Here is a 24,339-nt window from a genome sequence, read left to right on the forward strand (position 1 = left end):
GGGGGAACGGAAAAAAAAAAAACAAAAAAACCAAGGCTCTGATCAGGAAAGGGATGAGATTAATACTGGGATCCTGAAGTGGGGCAGAGAAATGGATCTGCTTGGCACAGCACCTAAAGGGAAAGTTTTTTTCTTTCTCTCCACCCTTAACGATACTAACACGCTTCGACCAGAAGACGGACAAGGCTATGAGGATCGCAATTCGGATGGCAGGAACCATCAGTTATCCTTTAGAACCAATATTCTAGCTTTGGGATGAGCACTGAGTACCGCTGAGCTTAGTCCACGTGGGCGCTGAGCCCAGTGCGAAATCAGGTCAGCGCAGAGTCCCGGGTGCCCGCTCGGACCCACGGCCCCGCCCAGCCTCTCTTTGTTCCTCCTGACCCCGCCCCCTCTTCCCAACTTCCTAACCATTGGCTAGAGGGCGGGTTCTTGCTGTTTAGGGGGCGGGGCTATGGAGGCAGGCGGGGCCTGTCGCGCCTGCGCAGAGTCCTCCGGCCACAGCTCTCACCGGCGGTGTCTGGGCTCCGGGTCCCGACTGTGAGATCGCTGAGCTGCGCAGGGCCCCGCCCCGGGCTCCATTGTTGAGGCAGCGGACGCTCCGCGGGCTGCGCTCCTCTCGGCCGTCCAGCGTTCACAAGCCACTGAATCCTGAGGTGAGGCGGCGGCGACTTTGAACCTGGAGAGTGACCAGGTTTCCCATGATGTCCCCGGGCAAGGTCCCCAAGCTGGATGCCCTGGGCCGGGCAGCGTCCCCAGACAAGGCTGGGCAGGGTCTCCAGGGCCGGGTAGGGTCATCGAGGCCCTTCAGGCTGTTAGACAGGACTGACCAGGGACTCCTGACAGGGCAGCGTCTCCGGACAGGGCATATTCCCTATACAAGACTGGACGGGGTCTCCAGGGCTAAGTTGGATCCCCGGAGGTCAGAGTCCCCAGGGCCAGGTAGGGTCCCCGAGGCCCTTCAGGGTCCCCAGACAGGACTGGGCAGGGTTAGCGTGCAGGGATGGTTTTCCAGGAACTGTTCGAAGATCCGGTCATCGGAGACCTAAAGGACAGACCACGGATTTGGACTTGCAGGACAATCGCTAAGGCTGAACTGGGGGTTCCCGGCTTGGCAGTCGGCTGAAGTGGGTCAGAGAGGGTGCTGCCGGGTTGGTGGCAGCTGCCTTCTCTGGAGGGACAGGAACACCGAGAGGACTGGCCTGTATGGACCCGAACATTCAGGAGTCTGTGCGCCTTGGCATTGTCTCGCCGCCCGGTGGCACAGAGGGCTCTGCGCCTCCAGGTCCTGGTCGCCCTACGAGTGGGCTCTTTTCCGGCCCTCCTTCTCGGGTGTAGCTAGTTGATTGTCACCAAGAGGGACCGGGGATTGGAGGACCCTTGTGTGAGGGCACCTTCCCGTTTCCCTATGTGGTGTGGATGGCTCCGAAGGTAACTACGTGGACTTAAGTGTGTGGGGAGGCTTGGCGGGTGGAAAGGCTGTTTCTGTCCCTGTATTGGTACGATTTCGTGTGTCAGTGAGGGTGACAGCGTGGACTCGCGCGCATGGGATCCTGGTCCTGTGCCTCATGGCTTGTCAACCCAGGCTTTGCCCATTCAGTCCCCCCCCCCCCCCCCGCTTTGGGTGTGCATTAGGCACTGGTGTTTCGCTGAGGTGAGCGAAGCCCTGTGCGTGCTGGGCGCAGTTGGCCTAAGGTGGTGTGGACCGACTGCCACTCACGCTCTGCTCTTCAGTGTTTTGGTATTGTCTTTATTCGGTGAGCTGAAACGGGGCGGGGTGGGGGGCGCTACAAGGGCTCTGGAGTAGCCTGCCTGAGAACATGCCTCTCACCCTGCGGGTCTCTGGGGAGCGTGGGGCTGTCACTGTGCTGGGAGCTGCGAGTCCAGCCATGGAGTTTCTTACTCCAGCCTTAAGCCTGGCGACCCAGAGGCCGGTGCTGATTGGAGGGAGCAGAGCCTCTCTGCCCTCAGCTTCTTGATTTCTTCCGTTGGGAAGAAAAAAAAAAAAAAATCTGGAAAGCCAGAGAGTTGACTTTGTAATTCCCAGTCAGGGCCTGGCAAGAGGAGGAAACTCTCCCAAGAACTTGGCGGGCTGCAGAATGCATTTGAATCAAGAAAATCCACACCCAGGGAACCAAGCCAAAGCAGTTACAGTTGGAGATCAGATTTATGAAGGCAGCCCTGGGGTGAGGTCCAGGGAGGGGACCTGATGCTGCCCCTCAGGCTGGGCCGTCCTCAGCTACTAACTAAGGTGGAGGTCATTCATTAGCTACTGCTTCTCTGAGCATTTCAAAACTCACTTGTCATGTATCTGGGATGGTGTGTGTGTGTGTGTGTGTGTGTGTGTGTGTGTGTGTGTGTGAGAGAGAGAGAGAGAGAGAGAGAGAGAGAGAGAGAGAGAGAGAGAGAAATCAAGGCAGTCTTTCTGTGGGGAGAGGGCAGGCAGCACTTGGAACAAGGAGTTTCAATAAGCAACCCACAATTTGTCCTAAAAGAGAGCCCAACTCTAATAGCAGGCTAGGATACGAAACAGCTAGGAGCCATCCTTGTCCTGTGATAAGATCCACACTTAGTCTCTGCTCTCTCCTACTTCTGTGCTTGCACCAGCTCAGCTCTGGGTGCCGAGCTCTGGCAAGCTTCTGCCTCTTCGTACATTCTCTCTGAGCCTTCCTTATGTTAGTTCTGTCCTATAGACATTGGGAGTTTGGGCCAAAAGTACCTATCATAGCTTGGAAAAAAACAAAAAAAACCAAAAAAGCAAAAAACTACTCTGAAAAACACAGACCCAGTTTGTACCCCGGAGCAGGCAGGAGGTGGGGCCCAAATGAGAGGGCCTTTGTCTACACCATGGATCCAGGTACAAAGCCTCAACCCTCCAAAGATAGTAAAGCATTGTTTTTAACCTGACTGGCTGAGTTTGTCTTATGATGTAGAGGCCTCGAACCGAGTTCACTGAGTCTAATTTTGGCCCTGAAGTTGATTTACTGTCCTTCCCGGTTAGTTTCTCCTCTAGGTTTTAGCAGTCTCACCTTCGAAAGTCTTCAGCTAGACAATTTTAAGGAACATGCTTGGCCCTAAACCCTTCATTCTTTTAACCAAATATAGCAGAAGGAAGTTGGCCTATGACAAAGATATAAAGGAGATATTTGAAAAATGTAGTCTAAAGAGCAAGCTACTTCCTTGCTTCTCAGTTTCTTTTTACAAAGGTTTATCCAAGGACTGAGAGATGGCTCGTGGTCAAGGTTGCTGGCTGCTTGTGCAGAGGGCCCGGGGCTTGAGTCCTACACCCACATGGTCTAGCTCCAGGGCACCCAATGTCATCTCTGGCCTCCGCGGACACTGTGTGCGTGTGGTATGACAGACATATGGAGGCAAAACACCCACAGTCATGAAGTAAAATAAAATTGAAATTTAAAAAGGTTGGGTAGATCATCAGTGTATGTGACAAGTACGTGTGATGGAAGCTTGCACTTTTTGGTGTTGTCTTGCATGCTTTTTGAAAAATTAAAATTAAATCTGTTTTTGGCCTTTTAGAGGATTTACACCCCCACCAGAGAGATGTGTGTGTGTGTGTGTGTGTGTGTGTGTGTGTGTGTGCGTGCGTGCGTGCGCACTCACTCACGTATGCACAAACGCGCATGCACTCATGTATGCGTGTGCATGTGTATGTGCACATACACATGGAATCCTTTGAGGGTCAGAAGAGGGCATCAGATATGCCGGGTCTGGAGTTGCAGGCAGATGGTAGCCTCCTGATGTGAGTGCTGAAAACCAGATTCCCAGAGCAGCAAGCACCCTTGACCATGAACTCTCTCTCGGCCCTCACACTCTCTTACCCACAAAGCACTGCCCCAGCTCCTTTGAGCCCTTTATAATTGTATTTTGTTTGCATCTCCACTGTATCACATTCCTCCCTTAATGAAGCCGTTGGGTGCAGATATGTTTTCAAGAGCATCTGTTGGCGTGTTGCTGGATGGAGTCTGCCAACTGTGCATTTCCAGGTCCCGATCGATAGCCAGGATTTTACTTGACAGACTCTGAAACAAGTGGAATCTTAGGAGTACCCCAAGTAGATGCCCTGGGCTCGGCCTAAATGTTGAAAGGCTCATCTGATCTTAGTGTGTATAAAAAGGGACATCATGTGTTAAAGGGTTGGTAGAGGAGTTCAGCTCTAAAGAGCAGAAGCCAACCCTTCCGTGCTCATCCGTGCGTCTGTGGTGAGGTGGGATTTCGGTGTGCGGAGTTTCTTCTGGTCGGGTGTCTGTGTGTACAAAGGACACAGTTCTCCCTGCTATCTAGATAACAACAGGGATTGAAAGTCGATGGTGGCAGTTCTGCCTAGGGGGTGACGTTCTTTACTGCAACACGTCCCCTTTTAATTTGAGTTTCTTTCCTCTGTTTCATTTGTAGCTGCCTTGATATCTGTCCAGATGAAGTGACAGGGGTTTCTGTGGAGAGACTTCACAGGGATAGGGGTAGATCTCGACTTCTTCGCCACTGTCCTCTTGCCCGTATTCACCCATCACTGAACACATCAAGTTGGTTAGGTGCCATCTGTCTGCTCCCAAACATGTCTGGAGATTTCTGTGGCTGCCATGAGGGTTTTAAACCGCGATATCACTTCCTTTATTCTATAGCTTGATACCTCTAAGTCACCATGTAGTCCTCACATAGCAGTGAAGGATTGCTCTTTTCAGACTATATGTCCACGGCTAATGTGTCACTACCCCCCAGGGTTTCCCAGGCCACCCTTTCCACTCTCAGGTTCCTGTGTCTGTTATTGCATTTGGACCCAGAACCATTCTATGTGTCGACAGGAAGTCGATGTGAATGAGGTTAAGGATGGCTTCCGACAGTTCTCTAGGAGGGCACTTGAGTTAGAGTTTGGCTTTTTAAGTCAGGTTCTCTCAGCCTCAGTTCCTTGGTCTGCACAAGTGTGTTAGCTTAGTAATGCCTTTAAAACATTATTTGGAAGATTCAATGCAATTACAAATACAAGGGATTTTTAATCCTATGCTGACAAAGTTATAAAAAGATGCAACATTAAGAGTTGATTTTCTCTGCTTTCTATACACACTGAAGAATCCTGGATGTGGTGCCGGGAAACTTAGCATTGTTTTACATCCTGAACGTTCATTTGGTAGGCGTTTCAGGGAAATCATCAAGTTCGAATTCCGGCTTTATATGGTTTATATGAAAACGTGTGTGTGTGTGTGTGTGTGTGTGTGTGTGTGTGTGTGTGTGTGTCTGAGTTTCTGATGGTTTCTGTAACAGTTCAGCACCTTCCATTTATGATTTTTTTTTCTTGATGTTTTGGCTCTTAAGGGACCTGACTGGAGATTCAGGAAGGCAAAGGTCAGGGAGGTCAGAGGTCAAGGCCAGGAAAGCAGCCACTTGTAATTCAGTATCCAGCTCATGAGGGGCAAGTGTCAGGGTGAGTTCAGCTTTAGCAGCAGGAGGGTTGCTTGGATCATTCCCTCCCCAAGCCATCTTGGCAGCCCTAAGCTGACTGTCCCAGGGCCAGATGTCAGTCCTGCCCCCATTTCCTCAACAATTTCTACTGAACACTTTTGTTGCTCGAATGTTACAACAGGAGAACAAGAGGCTCAAAGAACGTCTGTTGAGAAATGCAGATATTAATATACAGCATCCTATGTGGCATCAACAGACATACAGAGTTCCTGTGGTGTGGGAAAGCCAGCAGCCAGAGTGCTTCTCAGGGGGGGTTGGATGGTTGAATTTCCTACAACACTGGTATTGCTGGACTGGTAAAGGAAAGGCAGTGTATTATGGGAAACGTAAATTTTGTAGTCTTCTGGACAAATTAGAATTCCTGAAATCTGTGACTGTAATGAAAACGGTGATCTGCTGTTTTGAATGAAATGTGGCCATCCCTCTCTTTTGTGGTTGTGTGTGTGTGTGCATGTGTGCGTGCTTGTGTGTGTGCGCGCGTGTGTGTGTATGTGTGTGTGTGTGCATGTGTGCGTGCTTGCGTGTGTGTGTGTGTGTGTGTGTATGTGTGTGTGTGTGTGTGTGTGTGCATGTGTGAGTGAACCCAGGACCCTGAGCTTGCAAGGCAAGTGCTTTGCTTTGCGATTAAATGAAATCCCACCAGGTGGTGGTGGCACACACACCTTTAATCCCAGCACTTGGAGGCAGAGGTAGACAGATCTCTGAGTTAGAGGCCAGCCTGATCTACAGAGTGAGTTCTAGAACAGCCGGGGGAGAAACTCTGTCTTGAAAAAAAAAGATAGAAAAGATGAAAGGAAGGGGAAAAAAATTCCAGTCCTCAGCCCTGCCTCCAGCTTTAAGGGAGTTACTGGATGCCACGCTGCTGGCTACTCATGGTTTTTTGTTTGTTTGTTTGTTTTTGTTGTTTTGTTTTGTTTTTTTGAGACAGGGTTTCTCTGTGCAACCCTGGCTGTCCTGGAACTCAACTCTGTAGACCAGGCTGGCCTCGAACTCAGAAATCCGCCTGCCTCTGCCTCCTGAGTGCTGGGATTAAAGGTGTGCGCCACCACGCTCGGCTCTGGCTACTCTTGTTAATTCACTGTATTCCTTTCTTACTACCACTCACTTAACTTCGTCAACTAACACACACACACACACACACACACACACACACACACCATGCCACACTGTTGCTGGGCAGAAAGCGGCAAGGTCGTGGTGCTCAGTTCTAGAAGGAGGTGCTCCAGGCTCAAGTGGCTCAGTGGCCATGAAGAGTTTCTTGGGACCATAGGACCAGGTTCCCATTTCCCCTTATCAGCTAGGGACTCTGAAAGGCCCTTCCTTCCTTCCTTCCTTCCTTCCTTCCTTCCTTCCTTCCTTCCTTCCTTCCTCCCTCCCTCCCTCCCTTCCTTCCTCCCTCCCTCCCTCCTTTCCTCCCTCCCTTCCATGTGACCTTCAGATAGAGCCTCCTGTGAAATGTGAGATATCCCTTATGCATGTTGCTTTTCTACACAAAGTTCCAAAGTTGATTTGAAGGCAGGTATGTTCACTTGACCACCTAGATAAGAGAGGAAGAGACAGTCTGTCATGCACATGTCTGACATGACAGTCACGGGTCTAGAGTTTGGTCATGAGTGTCTATGGGGATCAGCCATTGTGTCCACTTAAATCACCTGGTCCCCTTACTATCACATCCTGTGAGGTTGCTTTGTTATTTTCCATTCATGGACATGGGAACTGAGTCACTAACGGATTAAAACAGTTGTCAGGGGTATGAAGATTCCCTTCTGTTTGTCTGTATGAGCACGTGTGTTGTGTGTAAGTGTGTGTCGTGTGTGACGTGTGTGAGCGTGTGTGTCTGTACGAGCATGTGTGTCGTGTGAGCATGTGTGTCCTGTGTGAGCATTGTGTGTGTATATGTTTGCTCACGCAGAGGACAACTTTCACGACTTCAAGAGTTGGTTCGCCCTTTCAGGACACTGAGCCTGGACGCAGAGGGTCAAACCCAGGATGTCAGGATTTTGTGGCAAACCTTTTCACCTGAGAGGCAGAGGCAGGATGCCAGTGAGTTCTAGGCCAACCTGGGCCACCTCGAGAGCTTGAGGCCAGGTTGCAGAGGGAGACCCTGTTTCAAAAACAAAGACCTATTGTTCTGACTTTCTGTGGAGGTTTAAGGTACTGGAGACAGGTCAGCCTCATGCAGCTTGTTTTGGAGCCTTGAAGTGGCCTGCAGAGAGTAGAGTTTTGCCAGGAAATCCTCTGAGATTCTGCTGGTGGAAGAAACACCCAGGTGGGGGAATTTGGGACCGTGCCATCTCAAGGCTTAGATGGAGGACCCCTTGTTTCTGGAATAGACTCAACTGGACCGAGTCAGCTCAGCTGACAGTCACATTCTCAAGGGTCAGGACACCCACTGTTTGAAGGCAGAAGGGCCCCCATCCCTGTGTAGTAAAGGTCAGCTTTGCTCTGAAAGGAATTTTATGAGGACCCAGAATCTGGGCTGGGGTGTAGCTCAGCCACAGAGTGCTTGCCTAGAGTGCAGGATGCTCTGGGGTTCACCCTCACCTCTGTAAGGAAAAACCAACAAACACAAAGAAAACACCTAGAGCCTTGCCTTTTAAGATAGGACCCATCCAGGCCGGGTGGACTTCGGAATGCCCTGATCTCCCGTGCAGATGGATGTTTTTTGTGGGGGTGTGTTTTTCCTGGGAAGAGGGATTTACAGCTTTCCCCATGTCTTCAAAGTGGCTGGGCTCCCTAAAGCTTAGGAATGCACACCCCGTACCGGGCTTCTTCTTGGTCAAGGCTCAGATTTTGTTTAAACATTAAATACCCATTTTATACACAGTTACACAAGCGCAAGGTTTTAGGAGTCAAAAGTTCTTTAAAGCTTGAAACAAAAACAGAGCAATCAACCCTGTCCTTCTCCACGCCAGCTCTGCTCCCCAGGGGCAGCCACTTTGAAGGTTTTAGCTGAGAAGGGGAGGGGGAGAGAGGAGAGGAGAAGTAGTGTGTGTGTGTGGGGGGGTGAGTGAAGAGGGGGAGGAGAGAAGCAGGAAGTGGGAGCAGGGTGGGAGAGGGAGAACACTGAGAGAGTGGGACTGTGGAAGGGGCGGGGTTGGGGGTCACCTACTCTGCCCCCAACTCCCAATGCCCATTTCTTTGCCCTCCAGCTTCCCAATAGTCTTGTGAGATAGCTCTACAGAGTAAGAAAGCACAGACTTGGTTCTAGTTTTGATTCTTGGTTCGGAACGCCTGAAGCATAGCCCTCTAAACGCTGGAGGTGATAGGAACATCTTCCCTGGGCACCATCACTTCACCCGAGAGAGCAATAGCATTGCGATAGCATTGCGTAACAGCTAGATGCCTGGAGGCCTCAGGCTGCTCCCCCCCCCCCTTCCAGCCAGGAGCTCCGGGGGCAGGATGGGGGCGGAGAATCTCAGCTCCACCCCCAGCGGCTGGGGAGCCTGGGGGCTAGAGGCTGAGCTAATCGGCAAAGGCCAGGGTTGTAAGCAGTCAGCCGGCCTCCATGATGAGACCTCCACAAGAGCCGGGAACAATGGGCTTGCCAAGCTCACCTGCTGCTGTAGCTGTCTGGAGATAAGGGGAGGGAGGGGCAGCTGTGCCCATGGCGCCCTCGAAGCTCCATGCCCTTCCTTTTGGGAAGATTCTCCCAACTTTTTCTCTAGATCCTTGTATGAAGTTTTTAATGATTGTTTTAAATTTCAAAAACTCCTTTATAGTTTTTGAAGGGGGGAGATATGTGGTATACACATACACACACGTGCGCGCACGCACACACACAAATGCGCGCACGCACACTCGCTCATGAAGGCACACATCCTGGTTTCCAGGATTTCGTTAGATTTTCTTAAACAGCTATGTTATTTTTTTCTTTCTTTCTTTTTTCTTTTTAAGATTTATTTATTTATTATATGGGAGTACACTATAGCTGTCTTCAGACACTCCAGAAGAGGGCATCAGATTTCATTACGGATGGTTGTGAGCCACCATGTGGTTGCTGGGATTTGAACTCAGGACCTTTGGAAGAGCAGTCGGTGCTCTTAAACGCTGAGCCATCTCACCAGCCCCAACAGCTATGTTATTTTCTTACTTGCATGTAAAATGTATGCATTTTTAAATGTCAGCCTTAGGATTGTCACCTCTCCAGTGCAGTTCCTTTGGTGATGGCCTTTGTTGTTGATACAGAGGTTTCTGTGAAGTTTGTGACTTGGAAGGGATCCTGCTGGTGTGTATGTGGATAGTCTAGAGGCAGACAGTCTGGGATTCAGAGATGTTGGAGACAGAACACAGTGTTCTTTGGGGCCAGAGAGATGGCTCAGTGGTTAGGGGCTCTTGCAGAGGACCCACGTTCAGTCCCCAGCACCGCATGGCGGCTCACAACCACATGTAACTCTTACTTCTTGGAGACCCGTTGTGGCCTCTGCCGTGCATGGCATACACATAACACACAGGCAAACAGTGCAGTTTTAGTACTCTTCGGAGGCTGTGATAAAGCGCCGTGGCCAAGGCAACTTCTAGAAGAAAGGCGTGTTTGGGCTTACGGGTCTAGAGGGCTAAGAGACCATTCTAGCAAGGGAACAGAGTAGCAGGTGACAGGCATAGAGGCTGGAGCAGGAAGCTGAGAGCCTGCATCCTCTACTGCAAGTCATCATCAGATAATAAAAGGATCCATGTGTTGTTCACTTACAGGTACATATCTTTTTTTTTTTTTTCTTTCCTATTTTAGGCATTATTGAGAGGAGGGGACTGGACCTCGTGTGTTCCCCCATGCTAAGGTTGAATCCCCAACACTGGTGTGATAGATGTTACTAGCAGTTGTGGGCGGGGCGGGGGCTCTGCTAATCAAGGTCTAGCTGAAGTGGTGGGGTTTCTGATGAGGTCCGTTCCCTGACAGGAAGGGACACGAGAAAGCATTCTCTTCCTCCGTCCCTGACATGTGAGAACGGTGACCGTCTGCCGGGCAGAAAGAATAGCTTCTCTAGGAGTCAGGTCTGGGACATCCCAGCCTCCAGATGATGAGAAATAGATTTCTGTTAAGCCACCCAGAGTGCGAGATTTTTGTCATGGCAGCTGGTGGACGGATATAGACAGGGTTCTAGAATATTGATAGTGCCCTAAAAATAGATACAGCTCTACATTCCTTTGTCTGTAAAGATGGCAGAGTGGAATCAGGCTGGCTGTGTTTGATGGTTTTCTGTCTTCTTTTCCCATTGATGACCTACAGCTAAGTTACATGTGCTGTGATTTTCTATGTGCCTCTGGCACCCCTGGTCTTTTCTTTTGTTAAGGTGCAGGGTGGCGTTCGTTGCTGGCCTGCTTCAAGGCTCATAATCTGGGTGCGGACTCCAAGTCAGCGTTCAGCTTCTGAGTCACCCTCATCAACTTCTCAGTCCGAGAGTGGCACTTGGTGGCTTGTTCTTGTCAGTGTCCTTGTCCTGGCACGTGCTGCTTCTGCTCTTTCACCCCCTGTCATGGTCAAGCCTTTAAGAGCTGCCTTTCAGCATTGCTCTCTGATGTCCATATTGGAGCTGCCTCTGAGCGCATCCTCACGCCGTCAACTGTGCCTTTTTGGACAACACTTATCCCTGAGCCTGACTGGTGCAGCGCTCAGGCCTGTTAGGCAGTCTCATTAGGTTTTTCAGCTGTGATAGAACATTGAGTCTTGTGCAGCTGCATTCTCAAGGCTGCCCCAGAAACCTTGCCATTTCCTTTTGGATGCATCCTGGAGGCTGCGTTCAGCATCATGGAAGAACATGTTCATTCATAGCGTTGCCGTAGAGTTGCGCCGTCGCCCTGGACCATCTCTGGAAAGCCCATCCCTAGCCTTCCGGAATGGCCAACTGTTCTATCTTGTTCGTAGTTCTCATGGATCTTCATGGCTCTGCCCATGGACTGAATTCCTAAGGAAGGAACTGTTACTCAAAGGGTGCATACATGCACAATGTTGATTGGCATGGCGGATTCTCTTTATCAGGTTCTCTTTTATTCTCAGAATGTACAACCGCATGTTCGCTATTCCTTGACCAAATGGTTTATTCTCTGCCATGCCACAGGCAGGTGGAAAAATTAGATAATACAACACTTTGCTGGGTCTCATAGGATGTGTTAGACTAGGCTCAGAGCTTGTTTTATAATTTCAGAATTTATTTGTTTCCTGCATGGTGCTGGGAAGTGGATATATTTCTGAGATAGACCAGTAACTCCTGAGTTTAGTTCCTCTCCTAGATTGTCTCATTTATTCATGTAATGATTGATTGATTGTGTGTGTGTGTGTGTGTGTGTGTGTGTGTGTGTGTGTGAGTGTGCGTGTTTGCGAGTTTTCCCACATGCTCCCAAATGCACCTATGTAGAGACCAGGGGTCAACCCCAGGGGCTTCTCAGGAATCATTCAACTTACTTTTGGAGACAAGGTCTCTCTCACTCAACCTGGAGCTCCAATGTGGGCAGGCTGCCTGGCCTTTGAGCCCCTGGATCCTTCTGTCTCTACCCCAAGCACTGAGCTATAATCCCCCTGCCTTGCCGTTGTGAGAGTGCGCCGTCACTTGACCACTCTATGGGTGCTGGAGATGGACCTGTGCCATCCCCCACCTCCCAAGCGTGCCTGGCAAGCACTTCACTGGCTGAGCTGTTCCCCAGCTCCTCTCCTACGGTGCAAACTTTTTTCTTTTCTGGAAAGGAATTTAAGATGTAGAGATTTTTTTTTTTAATGTTTTGTACAGATCTGAAAATGCACTTCCGCTAAGGAGCCGGAGGGACTGAGATACTCAGTGTGTGGGGATCAGTGCCTAGGGCTCCCCAGCCCTGAGCCGATGCGATTTGCTGTGCCTGCACTGCTGTGTGCTGCTTGCCCGCCTGGCTTCATGTGGCAGCCCCTGTCTGAAAGGCATGACATCAGTTTTGGCCACTGAGTATTTATAGCTGCCAGAGAGCCTCCTCCATGGGTCGCTTGTGGTTTCTTGGGGGAATTTGTCTGCAGCTCTCCTGTCCAGACCACATTGGGCACATTGCTGGTCAAGGGGTCCAGGAAGGCTGCTGTCCCTCCAACCGTCTTTTTCCATGCTTTAAAAAGCATCGTTTGTTTGTTTGTTTGTTTAAAAATTAAAAATCAAATAACCCTTTGGCTCTTTTGTTTGCCAGTCTTTGCTGATTATCTGAACAGGAAGTAAGGAAGCTGTTATGTGGCCCCAGTTAAGACACTGGTAGCTATAATCACCCTGCCTTGTTGGTCTCTGCCAGTCCTCCCTTCGGCCCGAGGCAGGTGACGTTTGACCTGCTAACAATTGAGGCAGTGTACCCTTGTGGTTAAAGGAACTTTCCAGCCCCATGGTCAACAAGTGACACAGTAGACCAAGCCCAGAAGGTAGAATCCCATAGGTTCTGCTCCCTAAGGGCTCTCCTCCCATGCAGGTGGAGGCCGCACTGGCTGTGTGTGAGGAGGGCTGGAATGCGCATCACCCTTGACACTTGATAATGGCGCCCTGTTCACCTCCTCCCTCTGACCTTTTCTTCTTCAGGCTGACACCAAGCCACTCAGTGTGAAGCCCCTGGATTTTCAGGGTTCAGCTGCACACTTTATAATAAGACACGGCCTCTGGCAGCAGCTCATAATGATGACTGTGGGTTAAGTGGGCAATTAACCCCTAATAAATAGATGTGCTTGTTAAGAGACTATAAGGGCAGGTACAACCTGGGAGAAAAAAAATGTAAATAACGTATTGGGTAGAGGGTTAGTAGGTACAGTATATAAAGAACTCCCAAAATTCAACAGGAAAACAAACCATTCAAGTAGAAAATGTAAAACACAAAACAAAACAAAACACCACCAACATCAAAATCAAACAAACAAACAAACAAACAAACCAGGAAGAGCTGGCTGAATAACTGTAAGCACACAGAAGAAACCCATCATGGGCTGAGGATGCCTCTCAGTGGGACAGTCCCTGCCTAGTATGTGTGAAGCCCTGGGTTTAAAATATAGAAAAAAACCAAAACCTACAACAACAATAACAGTAAGATACCATTAAAATGAAAAATTCATAACAGAAAATGCGGTGGGAGGTTGGGTCACAGGCACTGGTAGGAAAGGGAAAAAAGGGGCGGGCCCCCAAAGGCATGGTGGCAGTCTCTTAGAAATCTAAACCAGGAAGCACATGCATGCGCAGTTGCCCTTGAGGGCGTTTATCTCAGAGAAAAGAAGTTACAGTAACTCAAAAACCTGTGCAGGTAGAGACATAGTAATTTTATTCTGGAAGCATTCAGGATGACACTCAAGGGGAATGGTGAGGCAAACAACGGTGGTCCACGAACATGGGAGATGAGGGTTGAGTTCCCTTCCCCTGTCTTTCAAGTCAGAAACCTCTGTCATTTTTTAGATGGTTTAGTTTTAATTGTGTGTGTGTGTGTGTGTGCGTGTGCACGCGCACGCGCACACGCACACACACACACACACACACACACACACATACACACACACACACACTCTTGCGCATGCTTGCTCTCTCACACATCGTCTGAGGAGGCCAGAGCTGTCAGAGCCCGTGGAGCTGGAGTTCGATGGTTATGTGCTACCTGCCATGGGTCCCCTGTGTGTGCTGTTCGCCTCTGAGCCGTCTCTCCAGCTCCAGAAGCCCCTTGGTTCTTTTGGTCTCCTTTTCTGTCTGTGTTTGATTGGACTTGGTCCTATCTTTCCCACAATACACCTTTAAGGGCTGCCCATGCCTATGCCAGCTGACATCACTGTCTCTCCACCTCAGCAGACACTTCCCACACCCCTCTGCTTGCTGCATTGGAACGATCTTTCCAAGACACGAATGAAGGAACCTTGGACAATGGCCTGTGCACTTTCCCAAATACAGTTGGAAATGTATAAATTGCTTACTGTTAGGAAGCTGGAAGACATTCGAGAGGTTTCTGTTTGCAGTTTTAAGGTCGGAGCAACTCCCATTCCCCACAGAAACTGTGTGGCACATTGGCAAAACTATTGGTTCCAGAGTTGAAAGATCTTTATGTCCTGCTTCAGTAAGAGGGGATGGGGGGGCGGTTATTGGAAAACTCACTGAACTTTTGTGAGATTGGTGTTTTTTATTTTTAAAGTTATTGTATTTTTTTTTAAAGATTTATTTATTATATGTAAGTACACTGTAGCTGTCCTCAGACACTCCAGAAGAGGACATCAGATCTCATTACAGATGGTTGTGAGCCACCATATGGTTGCTGGGAATTGAACTCAGGACCTCTGGAAGAGCAATTGGTGCTCTTAACCTCTGAGCCATCTCTCCAACCCAAGTTATTGTATTTTTAACTGTGTGTGTGTGTGTGTGTACGCGCGCGCGTGCTTGCACACATTGCGTATGAGTACAATGCCTTCAGAGGGTGTCAGGTCTTCCTGGAGCTAGAGTTCCAAGCAGTTGGGAGGCGTCAGCTGTGGGTGCTGGGACCTGAGCTCAAGTGTTCCACAAAAGCAGGAAGTGATCTTAACCACTGAGCCATTTCTCTTTCCCTCTTGGTTTGTTTTCTTGATGAAATGAGCTAACTGTGTCCCGAGAGCAGGTGAGCCGTACTGTGGCACGGCTTGGCAGTTTGTAAGGCATCATGTCTTCGGGGAATACAGCTGTGTAAACAACTTCTCTGGAACTTGAAGAAAGCACATGTGTAATTCTGCCCGAAGACCTGAAAAGGATGGTGTGCATGGTTCATGCCCGTGAGCCCCGGGTGAGGTCCAGCCTGAGACAGCCCGCTTAGGTCCTATGACAAGCTGTGCTAACCTAGGACACCTGCCCCGCCATGGGAAGGAGGCATGTGCTGCTCCTGCCTGCATGCAATGGGTGTGGTGTCTCCAGCGGAGCAGGACAGGAATGTACATCATGTGGCTCAGAAAAAAAGCCTTCTGGTCTTCCTGTATTCTGGGCAGTCTGTGCGCCAAGGAGGGAGGGCAGGAGTGAGGAGTCACTTTCTGGTAACCTGCCAAACCTTCCGCAGCCCGTCTGCCTACAGAGTGACCCGCATGACAAGTAGAAGACTGTGAGAGACAGATGGACCATGTCTGTTCCGTGCTTTACAGCTTTTGTGGCCTCAGAGCAGTCCGTGACAGGGCTGCCAGCTTGCTAGCTTTCCGGGGAATGCTGGGTCAGAGGAGAGGCTGAGACAGTGAAAGGAAAACAGGTCACTTCTCACTGTGCTGAGAGTGACTGCTGGCAGCAGGGGATGAGGTGGCACTGGGCAGGGGTGGGGGACTCCAGAGCGTGTTCTTCTTATATTAATATGTCTTAGCCCACTCAGGCCTCATCCATTACCATCCCTGACAGCAAAGGGCTTCTAGGAAGATTAGTGATGTAGGAGGAGTTGCAAGGTTTGCAAGAAACTGAGAGCTTGCTTGAATTGCTATCAGTGGAAGGTGCGTAGGTGTGAAACACCTTAAATGTTCCTCCAACTAGTGTGTGTGTGTGTTCCTTCAGCTAGTGTTTGTGTGTGTGCCTATGTGTGTGCATGTGTGTGTGTGTGTGTGTGTGTGTGTGTGTGTGTGTGTGTGTTCTCATTTTCCTTTCCATCTCCTAGGGATGGAAACGGGGCCCTATGGCTCCTTTCCTGGCTGGTGGCTGAATTCCTTCAATAGCATCTCTGTCCTCCGAGTTTCTGTGCTGTTATTTATCTGTCCCTGGGGCTCAGAGCAGAGCCAATAGTGACACGGAGGGAGCAGAGGCAGCAGAGCTGGGTTTTTTTGTGCTGCTGTGTCCTCCATTTCCACCCTGATCTGAAGTGTTGCTGTGCTGTGGGGTGTGTGTAGGCAGTACACTTTCACTGTGGTTCAGACATGAATTTCCTCTCAGAATTCCCCAGGCTCAGTTAGTCCCCAGGCTTCTGGCAGGGAGCAACAGGAAGTATTTTGTGTAGAAGCCTACACCCAAATCTCTCTTCACCTGCAAGTTTATTTGGTTTGGACTGGAATAAATGTGGGATCCCAGTTTCTTTTTCCTGAAGCAGAGAATAAGCGCTCGTCTGTTGTCACAGGGTAGAGGCTGCCCTGTCTGAACCTGTTTTCTAGTGCTCAGAATCCCAACGAGTGTGTTGACCTGAGCCAAGTATGTGAGTGTCTGGGACAAGGGCTTTGCAACGTTGACTGCACTGGGAATTTTTGAGAAAAGCAGGCCAGCTGCCATAGAATCTCTGAGAGTGGAGTGCAGGGAGATGTCGCTTTTAGGGGTCTCTTGATGGTTCCTGTGTACAGCAGAGGCTGACAACCCCTGGTCTAAGGTGACGCGGTGTTGCAGGTAGGAGCACTGCAGAGGCTTCCCCTCAACTGAGCCTTGCTTCCTGCAGACAACAGGGAACAACTTGACACTCCATCTTGCTGGATTCTCCCATGAGCACACTCACCGGCCTTCACTCTGTTCTGACCCCCTCTCCCATCTCTCCACGGAGCAGAAAACTGTTAGGTAATTTTGCAAGACCACTATACATCTCATCTCAGTGGCGCAGGAGAGCCTCGAGTATGAAGTCCCCAGAAGGTGTTTACTGCAGTCTTGTCCCCTGAGAACTGTGTGGGGTGGTTTATAAATAACATCCTTAGCAAGAGCTGGTCCCAAGCCTCACCAAATGCAGTGTAATTGTAGGTAATTGTTTAAGCTTGTTGACCCCTGATTGACTCCAGCTATGAAATGGATAAAGGGGCTGTTGCTGCCCAACAGGATTGTCTGAGGATGTACCTGCAAATGTGTGTGAACTGCTCAACTCAGCGGCACCAGCACTAAAAGCACTCAGCAAGGGTGTCATGGCACCGCCACCTTCATCACCCTTGTCATTTTCCAACATACATCTTGAGAATTTATTTTTAGCTTGCTTTCTATTGCTGTGATGAGCACCATGAGCAAAAAGCAACCCGAGGAGGAAGAGGGTTTGTTTGGCTTACATTTCTAGGTTAAAATTCATCACTAGGGAAGTGAGAGCAGGAATTCGGGCGGGCACTTAGAACAGAGAGCAAGGAGGAATGCTGGTTACTGGCTCGCTCGGTGGCTCAGGATCAGCTTTCTTACATGGCCCAGGCCCACCTACCTGGGGATGGCGCAGCGCTACCCACAGGTTGGGCTCTCCCGTGTCTGTCATCAATCAAGACAGCCTCTCACAGACATAGCAATAAGCCAATTAGATTAATGCAAACAAACGATATTCCTTCTTCCTCGATGACTCTAGGTTGGTTGCATCAAGTCTCAACAGGGCAGAGGAAGTAAACTTGTCAAAGATAATACATCCTTATCTCTCAAACAATGAATGTTTTTATTTTAAATGTTAACTGGTAGCATTAATTTACTACTAAAGTTAATGTATCCTAGAATACCTTGAGTTTCAAATGGATATATCCAAGGATTTTATAATCGGGCCAACCGATTATAAAACCGATCTAAAAACCGATCTGACCTTCATGAATGGACAGTTTGACACTTGGGTCATTGCCTTGCTTTCTTCTTCCGAACTTCATGGCTGTGAGCTATTGCTGCAAGGAGACACCATGACCATAGCAAGGCAAGTCATTGAGGCTGGCTCACAGTTCAGAGGTTCAGTCCATTATCAGCATGGTGGGGAGCATGGTGGCATGAAGGCAGACATGGTGCTGGAGAGGTAGCTGAGAGTTCTACATCTGGATTGTCAGGCAAGGGTGAGGGGGGATGGAGGGAGGGGGAGGGAGAGGAAGAGAGAGAGAGAGAGAGAGAGAGAGAGAGAGAGAGAGAGAGAGAGAGAAGACAGACAAACTCTGGATCTGGCATGAGCATTTTAAACCCCAGAGCCCACCCCCAGTAATGTACTTCCTCCCACTAGGCCACACCTCCTAATCCCTCTCAAGTAGCTCCACTGTCTAATGACCAAGTATTTAGATCTATGGGCCTATGGGGGCCATTTTCATTGAAACCACCACAACCATGATTCCTGGAACCAAGGAAGTCAACTGACAGCAGCCTCCTCAGCACCTCGGGGACATGCTTCTCTGCAGTCCTCAGACGGTGTTCTCTGCGCCGCCCAGCAGAGATGCCCCACTCCTGCATTCTATTAACTGTCTCATCAGCCTCTTTCTCTTTCTAGTCCTCCTTAGCACATCATCTCCATTCAACAGGGACTGTTGTTCTTGGCAGCGCTGAGTCCCCAGCACCTAGCAATGGCCAGCATATGTTTTATGCTTGCTACATGTCTGACATTATAGTCTAAGAATACAGGGGAAACCTCAAGTTAGACTGTGAAGTCTACAGTGATAAAATGTAGCCAGTTACAGTATTCGGGAAGCATAAGTCTTTCCATAGGTGCCTTGTGACCTGCTGAATGACTGTGGTATGGGTGGTATGGCTTCTTCCCTCCTTCATTAGAAGTAGTATAGTATGATGACATATGCTCCAAGCCAGAGTCTTGCCTCACTGTTGAGTTAGCTCTGTCCTGAAGCCAGGCTGTTGCCTTTATTATGTGGACACCGTATACTCAGCTGTGAAGGGAGAGGTTGTGTGTGTGTGTGTGTGTGTGTGTGTGTGTGTGTGATAGTCAAGGCTCTTTTTGTTCTTTCTTTATTTTTTTTTTTACAAAAAGCTTTACTTATTTTTAGATTATGTGTGTGAGTATTTGCTTACATGTATGTACACATGTGTGCCTGGGGCCTGTGAATGCCAGAAGAATTCCCTGGAACTGGAGTTATAGATGGTTGTGGGCTGCCATGTGAGTGCTTGGAACCAACCAAATTCCTCTGCAAGAACAGTAAGCACTCTTCATTAATGAGCCATCTTTTCAGCCTCCCTGTCCCTTTAAAGAGTTACTTAGAATTTATGTATATGAATGTTTGCCTGCATGTAGGTGAACACACCATGTGTGTCCCTATTTGTCCTGACTGGTTTTATATTAACTTGGCCACAACCTCAAGTCATTTTGGGAAAAAGTCTCCTGGTTGGAACAATGATACTATAAGATTTGCCCACACACAAGTCTATAGTACTCATCCTTGACTGATGATTGATGTGGGTGGGCCCTGCTCACCGTGGGCAGTGATACTCCTGGGCTAGTGCTCTTGGGTGCTATAAGAAGGAAGGCTGAGCAAAGCCATCAAGCAGCATTCCTCCATGGCCTCTTCACCAGTTTCTGCCTCCAGGTTTCTACCCTGACTTCCCTGGATGATGGACTACAAGCTGTAAGATGAAATAAACCCTTTCCTTCCCCAAGTTGCTTTTGGTCATGGTGTTTTATAATAGCAATGGAAATTCTAACTAAGACATAAATTGGTACCAGGAGTGGGGTACTGATATGACAGACCTGATCACATTTCGGGAGGATTGTGGAAGGCCTAGGGGACACTGAGCTGGCGAAGCCCTGAATGTTGGAGCTTAGTGAGCTGTTGTGGGGGCCTGGAAGATAATATTACTGAGAACAGTGCAGACAATAGAAGTCTGCCTCATGAAGTTTTAGAGGGAAGCAACGATTCACAGATTTCACATAATTGAGTTAAGAATCACAAAAGTGAAATCTTTGCTTTATTGGGACAATCTGTGCTGGTCAGCTGGGGCTGAGGTAAGGCTGTGATTAAGAGACAAGCATTATTGAAGCAGACTCTTAAGTCATCACACTGAAATGTGGGTCCATTGTTGGCCAAGGTTGTACCTCGCTCGGCAGCTGAACTTGGCAGTGGAAGAGTCACCCAGATGGTGCTGGTTTTCAAGGCATGAGGCTCATGGGGAACAGCTGAGGCTTGCCACTGTGTGATAGGCTGGAACCCACGAAGAGAGCCCAGGAGAGGCTGTTGATGAAAGTGCAGTCTAAGTTGCAGTAGAAGACCTAGGATGGAAGGGATCTTGGGGAAAGGCTGAGGTTTGGCACTGTGTGGTAGGCTGTAGTCCATGAAGCTGGTCAAAGCAAGCCAGTAGGTAGCATTCCTCCGTGACCTCTGCATCAGCTCCAGGTTCTTTCCCTGAGTTCCTGCCCTGACTTCCCTTCCTGAAGGACTGTGATCAGGATATGTAAGCTGAAGTTATCTCTTTCCTCCCCAAGATGCTTTTGGTCACTGTTTTATCACAGCAATAGAAATTGTCACTGTGACACCGTGGAAGCTGAAGAGAGTATCAGTTCTCCTGGATCTGGAGTTATGGGTGGTTGTGAGCTCTCTGATGTACATGCTGGGAACTGAACCCCAGTCCTCTACAAGAGCAGAAAGGGCTCCTTGGCATTAAGCCATTTTTCCAGCTCTCCCAGTCTTTTTTTTTTTTTTAAACCACCAAGACTGATGTCTCTCTCCCCTCAGAAAGGACAAAGGATAGAGTGACCAGAGAGTTGTTTTCTGCATTTACTTCCAGGACTTGGCAGCCCACGCTAGGACAAGATCATCTTCAGCGAGTTGGAGGCAGGTGTTGGAGGTCTGGTGCATTGTGGCCTATCTGGTTGTACTAAGGCGCCTGGTGTCGGTTGAGTGTGTCCTGTAGGGCGCAGTGGAATGAGGTGACCTGGAAAGAAGAGCCACACTGTCACAGCTTACACCCAGGGCATCTGAAGCGATGTCACGGAGTCTATGTTATGCCATCATGTGACGTCTTGATGTTCTTTGACCTTTGCTAGTGGCTAAAGGCTTTTAGTTGTGAAAACCTTGCTTCACAGTATGATATGTTTGGGTGACATTGTGGAGAATATGATAAAAACAAATTTAAGAGACTCATGAAAACGAAGCAGTTTTTAGTACACCATTCTGCAGAGACACCAGCTGAAAGAAAGGGACCAAATGGCCAGTGTGCTGAACATGGCGGAAGTCCTGACTCTTCCTCCACAGGCAGGACTTGCCCCATCCCCCAATTCCACATCCTATTGGCTTAGGACACAGCCTGATCTTATGAATATGTGGCAGGGCTCAGGACTGTCTCTTTCACTGAATTTGGGCTCAGTCAATTGGCAGACTTGTAACTTTCCAGTCTCAGAGTCTCCCAGGTGGAGGGATGCAGCCAGCACCTCTTGCTTGTCTGTGAATCTGATGAGCTCTAAGAGCATCCCATGCTGAGAAAGCTCTATTTCTTTTTCTTTTTTAAAAAAGATTTATTTATTTATTTTTATGTATATGAGTACACTGTAGCTGTATAGATGGTTGGGAGCCATCATGTGGTTGCTGGGAATTGAACTCAGGACCTCTGCTCACTCCAGCCCAGCTTGCTGGCCCAAAGGTTTATTTATTGTTATATGTACGTACTCTGTAGCTGTCTTCAGACACTCCAGAAGAGGGCGTCAGATCTCATTACGGATGGTTGTGAGCCATCATGTGGTTGCTGGGATTTGAACTCAGGACCTTGGGAACAACAGTCGGTGCTCTTAACTGACTATATATTTTGCTACTGTTAGGAATCATAATGTAATGATGTGTGACCCCTGGGAAAAGGTTGTCCGACCCCTCACAGGGGTCACAGCCCTCAGATTGAGAACCACTGTTTTAAGCAGTGATCCTGTGGGCTGGGACTGTGGCCGAGTGATCCATCCCTACCCAGCCCTCCTAGAGCACGAGGTACTTCTTAAAGGCAGGCTCTGGAGTCCTTTGCATTTATTTGCCTTAGGGCCTGGCTTGGGCCCACCAAGGTGGATGTGTCATCAGAAGGAGCCATCTTAGCCGGCTGTAGCATTCAATCCACAAACAAACAAACAAACAACTTAGTTAAAGAGATTTTTACACCGGACATTTTGGAGGAAAGAAAACAAAACAAAAATCCTTCTTTCAACAAGCTGACCTGTTTGTCCCTTGCAATTCAATTTCAGCTCAGAAGAGCAGCTGTGTGCCCAGAGGGCTCTGGGACGTGAGCCTCAGACAGATGAACTTAATTTGTAGTTGTGCGAGTGTGCGCTCCTTCTGTGGCTTTATTAGACTGTCTTTCCAAGTGGAGTGGATGGTTCTATAAAAGTCACACTGTCTTTTTGAAAAGTATGACACTAATTTTATGGGATGAGCTCTCAAAAGATGACCTGCCAGCGGCTAAACACGGTGCTCTAGGCTCCCGGCCTTGGATTCTTGCCTTGGCAGTGCCGAGGAGAGAGGCCTCTTAGCGTTGTGAGTGAAGCGGTTCAGTTTTGTGGGCCTGCGGTTCTAGGTCCTTATCCTGAGTTTAGGCAAGTCTAGATGGCGATTTCTTCCAACATTTAGGAGCAAAACTGGTGTGAGGCTGGAGGGTGGAGGAAGGAGCTGGCTCTCTCACAGCTAGGAGGTCACAGGGTCCCCAAGGCCCTGATTGCTGGGCTTTCTTAGGAGAGGTGTTCCAAGGGTCAAAAAGATAATGTCCGAGACAGTGCTTTGTACTTTTCATTCTGGAAAATTCCAAACCTACTTGTGCCTTTGAAGCCTTTTTAGGTACGATCAAGCCCCACACTGTGATGTTTTAACTGGTTTAATGGCATTCTATGCCGTGAGAACTTTAACCTACTGTGATTAGCCTTGCTTTGCAGGTAAGGAGCCAGAGGCACAGGACAGTCAAACACTTTGCCCAAGGCCACAGAATACTTTTTAAACAATTATGTATTCATTTAGTTTGACAGTTTTGAGACGGCATACCCACATGGTCCAGTTTGGATTTCTATTGCTAAGGAGCTAAGGCTGGTCTTGAACTCCTGAGCTTCCTGCCTCTCTGCTTTTCAAGTTCTGGGATTACAGGCAGAGGCCACTACATCTGTCCTTCCATCTTATTTGTAAAGAACACATGGTAATTTTAGGTGCATGTGGGGCACAGTGACATTGCAGCACGTGCGTATAACAATCAGATCTGCACGGCCAGCTGGCCTGTACCACAGACAAGCCACTTCTTTGTGTTGAGAACACTCAAAACCTTCTGCTTGGCTGCTTTCAAATGCTAAGTTGATTGTTATCAACTCTGCTGTCCCAGAACCCTCAAGCAGTAGTTCTGGGATTCAGAGCCAGGCTCCTGGCCCCGGCTGTCTCCATCACTGAAGCAGCCTCCTCCTCACCTACGGTTCCTGCCTCCTGGATCCTCTAAGACACAGCCGGCCCATTTGTTTCGCCCAGTCTCCAGTCTCCTGAGCCTCTGAGACCTGACCTGAACCAATTTGAGTCCTAAGATGGGGGTTTTGCCTGTGTGTATGCTGGTGCACCACTTATGTGCCTGGTGCCCTTGCAGCCCCATAAAAGATGTCAGTCCCCAGGACCTGGAGTTACAGCGAGTCGTGAGCCAACACATGAATGTTGTGAATTGAACCTTCGTCCTCTGGAAGAACAGTTTTCTTTCTCTCTCCAGCCCCTGGTGGTAGTAACCTTTATGTTTGGTTAACATTTGCTATTAAAGGAATATTTGCTTTTGAGTGTTTTCCAAAAGATCCTAACAGGTGTACATAGAGGATTTTTTATGGGCCTCAGTTTTCTCATCTGTAAATGGGGAATGAAATGCAGCACTGTCACAGAATCATGGTGAGAACTGAGGATGAAGTGCTGAGCCCGGCACGGTGAGTGCTGCCTGGCGCGACTATTTCAGCATTGTCAGAGGAACAGAACAGGGGTCTTTGGGAGTTCGAGTAGTGTGTCTGTGACGGCTGATCTTGATGGTCAGTTCAACACAGATGGGAAGAGGGACCCTGTGCCCATTGTCTGTGAGGCACTTTCTGAATTGCTAATTGATGTAGGAGGGTCCCGCCCACTGTGAGTGGTGCCTCCTGGGGAAGGTGGACCTGGGGTGTTTTAAGAAAGCAGGCTAAAGCCTGGGCGGTGGTGGCACACACCTTTAATCCCAGCACCTGGGAGGCAGAGGCAGGTGGATTTCTGAGTTCGAGGCCAACCTGGTCTACAAAGTGAGTTCCAGGACAGCCAGGGCTACACAGAGAAACCCTGTCTCAAAAAACCAAAACCAACCAAACAAACAAACAAACAAAAAGCAG

The 24,339-nt window shown here is 49.0% G+C and overlaps 1 protein-coding gene across 2 annotated transcripts in view; it reads left to right on the plus strand.

The window, feature by feature from the left end:
* The first annotated feature begins 434 nt into the window (after positions 1-434).
* Afap1 (actin filament associated protein 1) overlaps positions 435-24,339 on the plus strand; it is a 106,325-nt gene continuing 82,420 nt past the window's right edge. Inside the window, exon 1 of one of the 2 annotated variants that reach the window (XM_021210879.1) lies at positions 435-656. The gene's annotated coding sequence lies outside the window, so the exon portion shown is untranslated. The remainder of the gene's footprint in view (positions 657-24,339) is intronic. The other variant, XM_021210878.2, reaches the window with a different exon arrangement.

Source organism: Mus pahari, chromosome 13 (assembly GCF_900095145.1).
Source record: "Mus pahari chromosome 13, PAHARI_EIJ_v1.1, whole genome shotgun sequence".
Classification (NCBI taxonomy): domain Eukaryota; kingdom Metazoa; phylum Chordata; class Mammalia; order Rodentia; family Muridae; genus Mus; species Mus pahari.